The 15,497-nt window shown below is 52.5% G+C and overlaps 1 protein-coding gene across 1 annotated transcript in view; it reads right to left on the bottom strand.

The window, feature by feature from the left end:
- The window catches only part of LOC124612258 (E3 ubiquitin-protein ligase NRDP1), a 70,622-nt gene that overhangs the window by 5,341 nt on the left and 49,784 nt on the right, over positions 1-15,497 (bottom strand). The window lies entirely within an intron of this gene.

Below are 15,497 nucleotides of genomic sequence, written 5' to 3'. Positions count from 1 at the left end.
GCCCGGGAGATTAAAAGATTGCCGGAGTGTGCGCAGTCGTGGACACTCCAGCAAAATGTGGCCGACCGTCAGCCGGGACCCACACTGACACAAGGGGGGATCCTCCTGACGCAACAGATGGCCGTGCGTCAGGTATGTATGGCCGATGCGCAGCCGACACAGGACTACCGAGTCCCTGCGAGAAGCCCGCAGGGAGGAATGCCACACATCGGTCGTCCCCTTGACAGCCCGCAGTTTATTCGGGGCTCTCATGCCACGCCACTCAGCAGCCCACATCCCAATCAGCTTACGGCGCAACACCATCTGCTGGTCGCGAGCCGTAAGGCCGACCTCCCAAGCCGGGGCGTCGATCGCCCCTTTGGCCAGCCTGTCTACACGTTCGTTCCCTGGGATGCCAACATGACCGGGCGTCCAAACCAAGACCACCGAACGACCAGAACGGGCAATGTCGGAAACAGTCTCCTGAATGGAGGACACCAAAGGAGAGGAGGGATAGCAGCGGTCGATGGCCTGAAGGCTGCTCAGGGAGTCACTACAGATCACGACGGACCTACCTGAGCAGAGACGCATATGCTCAAGAGCGCGCAATATGGCCACCAGCTCTGCAGTAAAAATACTGCAGCCAGCCGGCAAGGAGCGTTGCTCAACATGAGCAGCATGAGCAAAAGAGTAGGCAGTGCGACCATCAACCAGGGAACCATCAGTGTAGACAGTCTCACAGTCCGAAAATGAGGCGAGGAGAGCAAGAAAACGGCGACGGAGGGCCACAGGCGGAACCGAGTCCTTGGGTCCCTGTGCCAAGTCCAGACGGACGGACGGCCGGGACAAACACCAGGGAGGCATAGGTGTACGGACCCGGAAGGGAGGCAGAAGAGGGAATGACCCCAGTTCTGACAGCAGGGACTGGACACGGACAGCTATGGAAAGCCCAGACCTAGGGCGCCGTTCGGGCAGATGGAGGACCATAGCAGGGAAAAGCAGGCGACGATTGGGATGATCTGGCGAGCAATGAACGTGGACAGCATAGTCGACAAGCAGACGCTGGCGGCGAATCCGCAGTGGGGGAACCCCGGCCTCCACCAGTAGACTATCCACGGGGCTGGTGCGAAAAGCGCCAGTGGCAAGCCTAACCCCACAGTGGTGTATGGGGTCTAACAACTTTAACACTGAGGGGGACGCAGACCCATAGGCCAGGCTCCCATAATCAAGCCGGGACTGCACAAGGGCTCTGTAGAACCGCAGCAGCGTGCAGCGATCTGCACCCCAAGACGTGTGGCTAAGGCAGCGGAGGGCGTTGAGGTGCCGCCAGCATTTTTGCTTCAGCTGAGTAACATGAGGAACCCACGTGAGCCGGGCATCAAACACGAGTCCCAAGAAGCGGCAAGTGTCCACCACATCAAGCAGGTGGCCGTCGAGGTAAAGTGCAGGATGAGGGTGGACCGTCCGACGCCTGCAGAAGTGCATTACTCGAGTCTTGGCAGCAGAGAACTGAAAGCCATGAGTCAGTGCCCATGATGCTGCCTTGCGAACGGCGACTTGCAGCCTGCGTTCGGCGACTCCCGTAGTCGTGGAGCTAAATGAGATGCAGAAGTCGTCGGCATACAAAGAAGGAGACACCGACGACCCCACTGCTGCTGCCAGACCATTAATGGCCACTAAAAATAAGGAGACGCTCAACACCGAGCCCTGCGGGACCCCATTTTCCTGTATATAAGAGGAACTAGAGGTGGCACCGACTTGCACCCGGAAAGAGCGGCGCAATAAAAAGTTTTGAAGAAAAGCCGGGAGCCGACCACGAAAACCCCACCCATGCAACGTGGCGAGGATGTGATGCCTCCATGTGGTGTCATACGCCTTCCGCAGATCGAAAAATACAGCAACAAGATGCTGACATCGGGCAAAAGCCGTACGGACAGCAGATTCCAGCCGCACCAAATTGTCCACTGCAGACCGGCCCCGACGGAAGCCACCCTGGGATGGAGCGAGGAGACCGCGCGACTCAAGGACCCAACACAAACGCCGCCCCACCATACGTTCGAGCAATTTGCACAAAACGTTGGTGAGGGTAATGGGACGATAGCTGTCCACCGCCAGTGGGTCCGCACCGGGCTTCACGATGGGGACAATAAGACCCTCTCGCCATTGCGACGGGAACACGCCCTCGCTCCAAATGCGGTTAAAGATGGCGAGGATGTGTCTCTGGCAGTCCCTGGAGAGATGCTTCAGCATCTGCGCGTGGATGCAGTCCGGTCCTGGTGCTGTATCAGGGCAATCGGCGAGGGCAGCGAGGAGTTCCCTCTCGCTGAAAGGAGCATTGTATGTTTCATAATGACGCGTGTGGAATGAAAACGGCGTCCGCTCGGCTCGCTCCTTTAGAGAGCGAAAGGCGGGGGGATAGGATGCAGTCGCAGAGCTCTGAGCAAAGTGCGCGGCTAGCCGTTCAGCAATGGCGGCAGCGTCCGTGCAGACAGCGCCGTCCAAGGAGAGCCCAGGGACACCCACAGGGGTCCGGGAGCCATAAATCCGCCGGATCCGGGACCACACGTGCGAGGACGAGACACGGGAGCCCAGGGAGGAGACGTACCTCTCCCAGCACTCCTGCTTACGCCGTGCAATAAGTCGACGGGCGAAGGCACGGAGCCGCTTAAAGGCGATGAGGGTCTCCAGAGACGGGTGCCGCCTATGACGCTGGAGAGCCCGCCTACGGTCGCGAATAGCCTCAGCAATCTCCGGCGACCACCAGGGGACAGCCTTCCGCCGAGGGAGGCCAGAGGAACGGGGGATGGTAGCCTCGGCCGCTGAAATGATGGACGTGGTTAAAACACAGACCACCTCGTCAATGTCACCCTGTGGGGGAGACGCAATGGTTACAGCGGAAGTAAAAGCTGGCCAGTCAGCCCTGTGGAGAGCCCAGCGGGGCAAGCGCCCAGAAGAATGACACTGTGGCAGTGACAAATAGATGGGAAAATGGTCACTACCACACAGGTCAGGATGCACCCTCCAGTGGAGGGATGGGACAAGTCCAGGGCTGCAAATAGAGAGATCGATGGCCGAGAACGAGCCGTGGGCCACACTGAAATGCGTGGGAGCACCGGTGTTCAAGAGGCTAAGGTCGAGCTGAGCCAACACATGCTCCACGGCCCGACCACGATCATCGGAGACAGTCCCACCCCATAGAGGGTTGTGGGCATTGAAATCGCCCAGAAGCAGCAAAGGTGGCGGGAGTTGAGCCAGCAGTGCAGCCAAGACATGTCGGGGGAGCTCCCCATCCGGAGGAATGTAAACTGAGCAAACAGTAATAGCCGGCGAGAGCTCAACCCTGGCAGCAACTGCCTCTAAAGGTGTCTGAAGGGGTACTGGCGAACTACAGACAGAGTTGTGAACAAAGAGGCAAACCCCACCTGACGCTCGATGACAGGCAGCACGGTTCTTATAGTATCCCTGATAACCGCGAAGGGCGGGGGTCCGTAGTGCAGGAAACCAAGTTTCCTGCAGAGCAACGCAGAGAACAGGGGAATCACTCAGAAGCATCCGGAGCTCAGGCAGGTGGCGGAAATAACCGCCGCAGTTCCATTGGAGAATGGAAGCAGGAAGGGGCTGGGAGGGCGTGAATGCGACTAAGAGGCAGACAGCGCGTCAGAGCCAACTGCCGCCACTGGGGGAGAGTCAGCTGAGTCCATAGGAGAGGCCCCCAAGGGTTCCGTGAGGGCGAGATCCGCGGCAGAGGCGAGGATCTCCACCTCATCCCCGGAGCCAGGACTATGTACAGCAGGCGGTGCTAAAACCGCCGGAACGTCCTTCTTCTTGGACACATTCCGTTCCTTCTTCTCGCGTCTGCCCTTAGGGTGAGAGGGCTGGGAGAGCTTCTCTGAAGGAGCGTCGGAGGCTGACGACGACGCAGAAGCCCTACGATCAGCAGGTGGCGGAACCTTCAGCCACTGGCTGACATCTGGCTGGGAAGGAGAAGAAACGGAGGAAGGGAGAGCCCCGAGGGACCCCTTCCGCGAGAGAGGAACCGGCGGAGGCAACGCCGCCGGAGAAGGAGGGGGAGGAATCGAGCCTCCCAGTTGTGGAGCAGATGTCACTCCCGAAGTAAGCTTGGGGGGAGCGACAGAAGAGGGTTTGCCCCCAACTGCTAAGGGGGCAATAGAGGAAGGCTTGCCCCCAGGCACGAGGGGGGCAGACAGAGATACATGGCCCCGAGGGCCCACTGAAGGCGGCACAGATGAAGCGACAACCGTCGGTAGCCTGGGTGACGATAACGTGGCTGCAGCATAAGATGTTCGAATGGAAGCAGGATACAACCTTTCATATTTCTGTTTAGCCTCTCGATAAGTAAGCCGGTCCAGGGTCTTAAATTCCATTATTTTCCGCTCCTTATGAAGAACGGGGCAATCCGGCGAGCATGGAGAGTGGTGCTCCCCACAGTTGACACATACAGGCGGGGGCGCACATGGAGAATTGGGATGAGACGGGCGTCCGCAATCTCGACAGGTAGCGCTGGATGGGCAACGGGAGGACATATGCCCAAACTTCCAGCACTGGAAGCACCGCATCGGGGGAGGGACGTATGGCTTCACGTCGCAACGGTAAACCATTACCTTGACCTTCTCGGGCAAGACATCACCCTCGAAGGCCAAGATAAAGGCACCGGTGGCCACCCTGTTTGTCTTGGGTCCTCGATGGACACGACGGACAAAATGCACACCACGTCGTTCCAAGTCGGCTCTCAGCTCGTCATCGGATTGTAACAAGAGGTCACGATGGTAAATAACCCCCTGGACCATATTTAAGCTACTGTGGGGAGTGACGGTAACAGGGACGTCACCCAGCTTATCACACAAGAGCAACGCTCGTGACTGGGCTGGGGAGGACGTCTTGAGGAGGATGGACCCATTCCTCATTTTTGACAACCCTGCCACTTCCCCAAACTTATCCTCCAGGTGTTCCACAAAAAACATAGGCTTCGTCGGAAGAAAGGAGTCACCATCAGTCCTGCTGCAGACAAGGTATTGCGGTACATAAGGCTCCCGCTTGGCACTAGACCGGCGTCCCTCCCATGGCACAGCCAACGAGGGGAACGTCTGAGGGTCATATTGCGCAGCATCGAAGTCGACTCTACCTCGCTTAGAGACGCTGGTGGCCGTGCGACCACCAGCTTGGTGTGATTTATTGCGCTTCATTGCGCCACATCCGCCCAGATGCCACCTACTCCGAACGAGGGCTCTCCCCAAGGGCGCCACCCAGCCAAAGCAACGGGTACCTGGCCGATATCCCGTTGCCCGGAGTCCCCGTGCCCCAGACAAGATGGGCACATACTCCTTGGCATGCATGGGGAGGAAACAGCTCTGGCATCTGTAGTGCGATCCCTGCGTGGTCAGGGGGCTACCACCAAGAGGGTACATGACGACCCCACCACAACGGACTGGCTACCGTGCTGGATTTTAGGTGTTTAAAGGGTCCACAGTTGTCGTAGGCGCTAAGAATAAGAGTGCGCAAAAGGCGAGAAGGAGACAACCCAGAAGATATTGGGCGTAGTCCCCCCCACACGACAATAGGTAACATGCAAGATGGTGGAGCATGATGGACCAATACAAAAACACCACGTAAGGTGTCCTTCCCCAAATGGCACGCACTGACGACGGAAATTTGGAAGAAAAAAGGAGGTCAAACCCAAGAGGGGACCATCACAGAAGGCCGAAACGTTGGAGACTCCTTTTAGTCGCCTCTTACGACAGGCAGGAATACCGCGGGCCTATTCTTACCCCCGAACCCGCAGGGGGCTCTGTTTGAGCTGCCGGATATGAGGCAGCCAAGTCAACCGGGCATCGAAAACCACCCCCAAAAAACCTGTGGGTCTCCACCACAGCAAGGAGTTCGTCGGCAAGATAAAGCCGCGGCTCAGGATGGACTGTTCGGCGCCGGCAGAAATGCATAACGCGGGTCTTGGCTGCCGAAAACTGAAACCCATGGGCTACAGCCCAAGACTGCGCCCTACGGATAGCACCCTGTAGCTGACGTTCAACAGCTGCAATGCCAGTAGAGCTATAATAAAGGCAGAAGTCGTCAGCATACAGGGAAGCAGAGACAGAATTACCCACGGCCGCAGCAAGCCCGTTAATGGCTATTAAAAACAGGACAGACACTTAAAACAGAGCCCTGTGGCACACCGTTCTCCTGGACGTGGGAGGAACTATACGAGGCCGCGACTTGCACGCGGAAGGTACGACACGACAGAAAATTGCGGATAAAAATCGGCAGAGGACCCCGAAGACCCCATCCATGAAGCGTGGAAAGAATGTGATGACGCCACGTCGTATCGTACGCCTTCCGCATGTCGAAAAAGACAGCGACCAGGTGCTGACAGCGGGAAAAGGCAGTACGGATGGCCGACTCCAGGCTCACCAGATTGTCGGCGGCGGAGCGGCCTTTACGGAACCCACCCTGAGATGGAGCCAGAAGGCCCCGAGACTCCAGTACCCAATTCAAGCGCCGGCTCACCATCCGTTCAAGCAACTTGCAAAGAACGTTGGTGAGGCTAATGGGACGGTAGCTGTCCACCTCCAGAGGGTTCTTTCCAGGCTTCAAAACGGGGATGACAATGCCTTCCCGCCATTGCGACGGAAACTCCCCCTCGACCCAAAGACGGTTGTAAAAATCGAGAAGGAGCCGCTGGCAGTCCACTGAAAGGTGTTTCAGCATCTGACAGTGGATGCCATCTGGCCCAGGAGCGGTATCAGGGCAAGCAGCGAGGGCACTGCGAAATTCCCACTCACTAAATGGAGCATTGTAAGATTCTGGGTGGGTGGTGCGAAACGAAAGGCTCCGACGTTCCATCCGCTCTTTAATGGAGCGGAAGGCCTGGGGGTAATTCGCAGAAGCGGAACTCATAGCAAAATGCTCTGCTAAGCGATTTGCAATGACGTCGGAGTCAGTACAAACTGCTCCATTCAGTGAGAGCGCAGGGACGCTGACAGGTGGCCGATAGCCGTAGACGCGTCGAATCTTGGCCCACACCTGCGATGGAGTGACATGGAGGCCAATCGCGGACACATACCGCTCCCAGCACTCCTTCTTGCCTTGGCGGATAAGGAGGCAGGCCCGCGCACGCAGCCGTTTGAAGGCGATAAGGTGGTCGATGGAGGGATGTCGCTTGTGACGCTGGAGCGCCCGCCGGCGATCTTTAATCGCTTCAGCGATCTCAGGCGACCACCAAGGCACAGCCTTCCGCCGAGGGGACCCACAGGAATGGGGAATGGCAGATCCGGCGGCAGTAACGACGCCGGTGGTGACCGATTGAACCACCGCATCAATGTCATCGGTAGAGAGAGGCTCAAAAGCGGCAGTGGAGGAGAACAAGTCCCAGTCAGCCTTATTCAGAGCCCATCTGCTAGGGCGCCCAGAAGAGTGGCGCTGTGGTAGTGACAAAAAGATCGGAAAGTGGTCACTACCACACAGGTCGTCATGCACACTCCATTGGACAGACGGTAAGAGGCTATGGCTACAGATTGAAAGGTCAATGGCGGAGTAGGTGCCATGCGCCACACTGAAGTGTGTGAAGGCACCATCATTTAACAGCGAGAGATCGAGCTGCGACAATAAATGCTCAACGATGGTGCCTCGACCTGTTGCCACTGACCCACCCCACAGAGGGTTATGGGCGTTGAAGTCGCCCAATAGCAAGAAAGGTGGCGGCAATTGGGCGACCAGTGCAGCCAGGACATGCTGCGAGACATCACCATCCGGTGGAATGTAAAGACTGCAGACGGTAACAGCCTGTGGCGTCCACACGCGTACAGCAACAGCCTCTAAAGGCGTCTGGAGAGGAACAGACTCGCTGTGCAGAGTGTGAAGGACATATATGCAGACGCCACCAGACACCCGTTCATAAGCTGCTCGGTTCTTATAATAACCCCGATAGCCACGGAGGGCGGGGGTTCGCATTGCTGGAAACCAAGTTTCCTGGAGAGCAATGCAGAAGAAAGGGTGAAGGCTGATAAGTTGACGGAGCTCGGCTAGATGGTGGAAGAAACCGCTGCAGTTCCACTGGAGGATGGTGTTGTCCATGGCTGGGAAAGGCGTGACGAGACTGGGAAGGCAGATTACGCCACTGGGTCACCTGCTGCCTCCGATGGAGCATCCGTACAAATGCCATCCATTGCGTCCGAGGGACCGGCAAGAGCGAGGTCCTCAGCGGACGCCAGAATCTCCACCTCGTCCTCAGAGGCAGAGCTTGTAGGAAGAGGTGGGATCGGTGCCACCGCAATACCGTTGGTCTTGGGGACTTTCTTCTTTGTCTGCTTGTCACGCTGCGCCTTCGGCGGTTCAGGCGGCATGGGCTTCACTGGGTCAGTCTCAGGGACAGACGACGACCGCGAGGCCCGACGACCAGGGACTGGCGGTTGTCTCAACCACTTGCGGGCGTCCGCTTTGCCACTGGTCGGAACTGGTGAAGGGAGAGCCCCAAGGGATCCCTTCCTGGCGAGAGCAGCCGAAGAAGTCTTACGCTTCTCCGGCTGGGAAGGGGGAGCTGATGTCCCCGATGGTTGGGAGGGTGTTGCGCCTGGAGAGGATGGAGCAGGAGCAACAGGGTGTGAAGTGCCCCCCACAAGCAAGGGGGCCGGTGGATGCTGACCGATCTTAGAGCCGATTCGTGATGACGGGAGAACCGTCGTTGCAGCAGCGGCGTAAGTTGACGGCATTGTCACAGGATGGAGCCTCTCATATTTCCGTCTAGCCTCGGGGTAGGTCAGCCGGTCCAAGGTCTTATACTCCATTATCTTCCGTTCTTTCTGCAATATCCTACAGTCCGGCGAGCAGGGGGAATGGTGTTCTCCGCAGTTAACACAGATAGGAGGCGGGGCACATGGAGTATCGGGATGCGAAGGACGTCCGCAATCCCGACACGTGATGCTGGAAGTACAGCGAGATGACATGTGCCCGAACTTCCAGCATTTAAAACACCGCATCGGAGGAGGGATATATGGTTTCACATCACAACGGTAAACCATCACCTTAACCTTTTCGGGTAAGACATCACCCTCAAAGGCCAAGATGAAGGCACCGGTGGCGACCTGATTATCCCTCGGACCCCGATGGACGCGCCGGACGAAGTGAACACCTCGTCGTTCGAGGTTGGCGCGTAATTCATCGTCGGACTGCAGAAGAAGATCCCGGTGGAATATAATACCCTGGACCATGTTCAGACTCTTATGCGGCGTGATGCTAACGGAAACATCCCCCAACTTGTCACAATTGAGCAACCTCCGTGACTGGGCAGAGGATGCCGTTTTTATCAACACCGATCCAGACCGCATCTTGGACAAGCCCTCCACCTCACCGAACTTGTCCTCCAAATGCTCTACAAAGAACTGAGGCTTCACGGATAGAAAAGATTCCCCATCAGCTCTGGTACAGACAAGATATCTGGGCGAATACGTCTCAGTGTCACGCAATGCCTGTCGTTCCTCCCATGGTGTGGCGAGGGAGGGGAACGATTTGGGGTCATAAACGTTACCTTTAAAATGGGCTCTCGAACGCTTAGAGACTGCTGACGGCTGGCCGCCAGCGACAGATGATGTACCACGCTTCATTGCGGGTCATCCGCCCTGATGCCACCTACTCCGACCAAGGGCCCTCCCCACGGGCGCCACCCAGCCACAGCAAAGGCCACCTGGCAGGATGGCCATTGCCGGGAGTCCTGATGCCCCAGGGAGATGGGCATCTACTCCTTGGCATACGTGGGGAGTGAACGGCGCAGGCATCAGTAGAGCGATCCCTGTGTTGTCAGGGGGCTACAACCAAGAGGGTACATGGCGACCCCACCACAACGGACTGGCTACCGTGCTGGATCTTAGGTGCAAAAATGGCCAAGGTCGTCGTCGCAGTTAAAAGAAACACTGCAGAGTGCAGCGTGGTAATCGCCCAAGAGATCGAAAACGAGCGGGACACCATTGCAACGACGAGAAAGACGGCTATAGGTCTAATTGCACGAAGGATACAGTGCACCATGTAAGGTGCCCTTCCCCAATTGGCTCGCTCTTCGGAATAATTTAGATAGATGGAGGTCAAACCCGAGAGGGGACCATCACATAAGGCCGAAACGTTGGAGACTCCTTTTAGTCGCCTCTTACGACAGGCAGGAATACCGCGGGCCTATTCTAACCCCAGAACCCGCAGGGGGGACAAAACAAACATACCTAGCAATTACTGTAATACTTTCTTAAAAACCCAAAGACTTTTGTTGTATCAATTACATATTACGTTTTCTTTCTGGTACAGCATCTATTGCTATTCAGTCAGGTCTAATTTTTACCCTTTAAGACAATTTGTCTCGCAGAGATTAGAACGCTGATGTACTTACTTTCTTGTTGTGCACCATGGGAAAGGGGAGACCATTTTTCCATATTGCCCCAAAGTTGTTCCTTGTTTAGTGCACTTTTAATGTTTCGATGCATAAATTTTCTTTCAATAAGGCCTTTTCCTGCTAAACTGTCCAAACCATACGATTAGTTCAGGATATGCAATTTGTGTGCTTGTTATTTCATCAACAGTCAATATTTCTGAGCCTCACATTGTAGGTTTAGCTGTCACTCTGTATGTTCTCTTCCCTCTTGAGTACGTTCCCATCACCACTTCAAGAGGCCGTTAATTCTCCTGTTAAGTGCTCATAAAATCTGTTACGCCTGTATCAATTTTTACAGTTCTTCATAATCATGATATGTGACTTTCTCTTCCTAATGGCAGTTTCTTTAATAACACAATTTGACAGTTTCCACCCTGAGGGTCATATGAAAGCTTAACTTCTGTTTTGCTTTGGTTAGTATGTATGCTGCAGATTTCTAAGAAAGTGTGTCAGCTCTGGGGCAGTGAGGAGCAATCACTTACAATAGTATTTAAAATTAGTGAAAACTTCTGTATAGAACTACTGTATGTTCAAGAGCAATTTTTTAATTTCTTTAATTGTTTATTTTATAAACACTGGGACTGCAAATCAGATATTAGTAGTGCACAGGAATTCAGCTAGTTTTAGCCAGTTATTTAGTCTCAGTTCTGCAGACTTCCATATGTTCGATAGCTTTAATATTTTCAATTCTTACACCTTGTTACCTAAACCTGTCTACTAGTTACAGGTGTATAGAGACTGTGCTTCTTGTGTGTGGATGTAGAGGAACTGGCCAAAGACAGCAAATCATTAGAACCTGCAATTGCGGTGGTTGTCAGGCTTGAAGACTACTGCCCATTGCTGTGGCACCAATGTGGCAGTCTTGGCATCTCTTGTGTCAATATCACCCAGCTGGTGTGCTTCCCGATGCACCTGGACTGGCTGAGGGCAAAAGGAAGACACTGGCTGATTGCTAATATCGAGGAAGACAGCAAATGCTGGATATACTGCTATCCCTGTGCATCTTAACAATAGATATCAGGTGTTGCCAAGTGCTATCTCACCAATCTGGATTGGACCCTATCTTCCTATGAGGTTCCCGGAGGGAAGGATGCCTGTTATTGGCAGCTCACAAGACTGGCAATGGGAGCCTCTTAGAAATGACAGCTTGACCAGGAAGGGTGTGCAGTATGGACTTCATGTGCTTCCTGGAAGTCTTGTCTGAGATGTGTAAGCAGCTCTGGATGGGTGGTTGGTTGGTTGGTTGGTTGACCGATTGGGGAAAGGGAGGATGGGAGGGTATAGAGCTTAAGCAGTGAGGGCATCTATTCCTCATGCATGGGGCAGTCCCTTTGGAGTTAAGTGATACCAGTCAAAAAACTGAATTGTGACAAAACGTAGAGTGGTAAAACTAAAGCATTGAAAGCAATATTCATGTCAGAGATGAGAAGTAATTGTGTGAGAGAAAAGTCTCTGGATTATGCTGAACTGCAGACCAGATAGCAGACAAGCCCATTCCCTGAAACCATCTGCAGCAAGAGGCACCTTCCCAATATCTGACCACCAACAGCCTGTTGCTGGTATAAGACAGTAACTGAATGCATAATTCCTTCCAGTTGGGTGAAAATAAGGTCATAAAGTATAAGTAAAAAGGCTAAAAATTTGATTAACACTACTAGAACTGACAATACTAAAACAAGGTGAGAGAAATAATCAGGTCACTAGGTAGGTGCGAGCAGCTGAGTGTCTTCTAGGACAATCACCCACCTATCCATGAAGCATTATAGTCACACAGTTTAAGATGGGAATAGAGCCCATTTTCTTGGCAGAAGCATAAAATCCTCTTTAACTTTTCTTTCTCAACATTAACTAGTATTAAGGATAAGGAATTATTAATGTCTTGCCTTCACTGGAGTACTATATTACGAAGAGGTGGTACTGCAGAAAAAAAAGGAAAAAAAAAAATGATGAGGGGTGAGTTAGGAAATAAAGGATAGCTGCATCTGAAAGCAACTAGAAATAATAAAGAGCTTGTGACCAGAGTGGCTGGCAGAGGAGGTCGGGTCTATACACCCCACCTCTGCTCTCACCATCAGACCCAGTATGCAGCAAGAGGTACACGAACCCCAACCATCTCACTCCTGCCATGAAATCAATTTAAAACATTATGTTATGATGGGGAGATAGTGATGGGAAGTATTACATGGCGACAAGGACAACACTGATCAGACATAGTGACAAGGACAATACTGATCAATACGGTGGATACTGATCATTGAGTTACTAGAAATTAAAGCTCAGTCGAGGGGATTCTGCTAAATAAAATTATGCCTCTGTTAACTGCTATCAGCTCCACCAAAAAATCACTACATGTTCCCGGAAAATAATGTTGCTCCTCAATGTGTGGAGATGTAAAAGCATATTCTCTTCTGTCCATAGTTTTAGAGTTGTCTGTGTGAATGATGGTTATCAGTCTGAAATTTCTGAACAACAGAGAGAAATAGACATGGAAAGTGCAGGGGGGGGGGGGGCAACAAAGTTCAGTGTCCTTGAAAGAGACAGATCCTAATCGAGTGTCTGGGAACTAACGGGTGCCTGGGAACTAACGGGTGCCTGGGAACTAACGGGTGCCTGGGAACTAACGGGTGCCTGGGAACTAACGGGTGCCTGGGAACTAACGGGTGCCTGGGAACTAACGGGTGCCTGGGAACTAACGGGTGCCTGGGAACTAACGGGTGCCTGGGAACTAACGGGTGCCTGGGAACTAACGGGTGCCTGGGAACTAACGGGTGCCTGGGAACTAACGGGTGCCTGGGAACTAACGGGTGCCTGGGAACTAACGGGTGCCTGGGAACTAACGGGTGCCTGGGAACTAACGGGTGCCTGGGAACTAACGGGTGCCTGGGAACTAACGGGTGCCTGGGAACTAACGGGTGCCTGGGAACTAACGGGTGCCTGGGAACTAACGGGTGCCTGGGAACTAACGAGTGCCTGGGAACTAACGAGTGCCTGGGAACTAACGAGTGCCTGGGAACTAACGAGTGTCTGGGAACCAACCAATGAGACTAGGAACTAACGAGTGTCTGGGAACCAACCAATGAGACTAGGAACTAACAAGGAGTGCCTGGGAATACACAAGTAGTACATTCTAAAGGGGGCTAAGTGGACATCTCAGCAGAGGGTCTCTAGACACATTCCAACTGGGAAAGAAACCAGTGGTGATTATCATGGCACCAACATGTCTTGAATGAAAAAGGAATTCAGTAAGTCACATGACTATGAAATTATTGTATGCTGATTGAATAAGTGATCAAGAATTGGTACTGTCAGAACTGGAGAAATAATATAACTGCTTCTACAAAGAGACTGTCTACAAGATAGAACGGAAGCTGCCAGTGAATAGTCTTCATCAACGATAATATACTAGACCCAATATTTGCAAAGTTAAAAGTGCTGCTAAGCCATAAACCTGGAAATCATAGTCCAGCCAAGATGAGACTACAGCCCAGTAAACACGGAACAATAGTACAACCTGCATCCCAAGAAAGATGGGTGAGGAAACAGATAATGTCAAGGTTCCATACACAGTCTTTTGTTGACAAATATGGGGCAGCAATGCCAGCTTTCTATCAAAATGAAGTCTTAAACATTTGTACTCCCACAGAGTTCTGGGTCCAGATGAACCGGGATACAATGACAGGAAGGCATGACCCCTGTTTTCTTGGGAGAAAGCTGGTAGCCTTTGGAGAGGGTTTAAGTGGAGAGTCCTCAGATGTCTCCTTGAAGCAGACATTCAGCAAAGGCTACAGATTGGGAGTTAATACAAAAGACGTTGACATACAGCACGTGGGTAAAAAATGAGAGACTGTATGGAAGCCTGAGGGAAGCTGTCCTTTTGAATCTGTGGGGAGCTGAATGACATACCAACATTAACCTGCCATGATAGGAGGGATAGAAACTAACAAAAATCAGTAGCAGAAACTGGCACTGTCTTTGGAGGAAAAAGATTGATAGGGAGACTTGAAAGCCAATCATGGAGGGGAAGTGAAATGTGATGGCACTAAGAGGTATTGTACACCTTACGTATGTCAAAAGTGACTGTAATTAGATGTGTGTGTTTAGAAAAATGCATTTGGCTTTTTTTCTTGAATCTAACTAGATAATTGATTATGGATCATCCTGTCCAGAAAACACACTGACAGGGGTATAAAATGACTTAGGTGGGTTTGTGTACCATCATCAGAAAGATACAGATTGAGACCACAAAAAATTGGTCAATCAGAAGACCCCTTGGCACTGAAATATCAAGGAGAAGGAAAAAGGTGGCAGGGGAAGAACTGTCAGATTTAGGTATGGAAGTGACCTGCCCAGAGATAAATAGACATTGCAAATGGTGATTGCTGGGGCCATTTGCACACCCACTGCTTTTGCTTCCCATGTTAACAGAGCATGACACTCCTTGACAACATTCGACAATTCATACAGAACCCTCCAGATGCTCTCTTGGGGCCCAAACAACACTGACAGAAGGCACAGTAGTCTCATAGGTTTGGAAAATGGCCATTGTTGAACAACAAAGATTGCAGAACAGGAGGAAATTATTATTATTATTATTATTATTATTATTATTGCTGTTGCTGTTCTGGCAAGTGTCCTGGTTCCACATGAAGAGGTCAAGAGGACATGTAATGGTCCAGGATCACTGTGTTACCAGTAGGGATGGAAGAACATTGACAAACATAGGTTGAGAATTCAATGATGTGGGGAGATCTGGTGCCTCCAGGATCACCTTAGTAGCCTTCTTCTCTCCAGGTTTGTTTTTTCTTTTTCTCCCTAACTACTTTAGCCTTTGATTACTTGCAAGGGTTCTGTTATGCGGGTAGGAACTGAAGAGTGAGCATCCCTGGGACTTGCAGTCTGGGGATCCTTCAGCCACAGTATGGTGTCTGGTCAGTGGTCTGTAGATTTCTGAGGAGTGGGTTCATTAAAGGTAGCACTGTCACAGATAGATGCCAGAGGAAGATGGTGTTTCTCTAGACAAGTGCAAGAAGACAATGTTTCCAAAGTTGGTGCTGTAGGAACCACAGGTAGGTAGAGCCCACCTCTCTCACTC

This window comes from Schistocerca americana, chromosome 4 (genome assembly GCF_021461395.2).
Source record: "Schistocerca americana isolate TAMUIC-IGC-003095 chromosome 4, iqSchAmer2.1, whole genome shotgun sequence".
Taxonomy (NCBI): domain Eukaryota; kingdom Metazoa; phylum Arthropoda; class Insecta; order Orthoptera; family Acrididae; genus Schistocerca; species Schistocerca americana.
The sequence above is the reverse complement of the archived record's forward strand: the minus strand, read 5'-3'. Positions and strand labels throughout refer to the sequence as shown.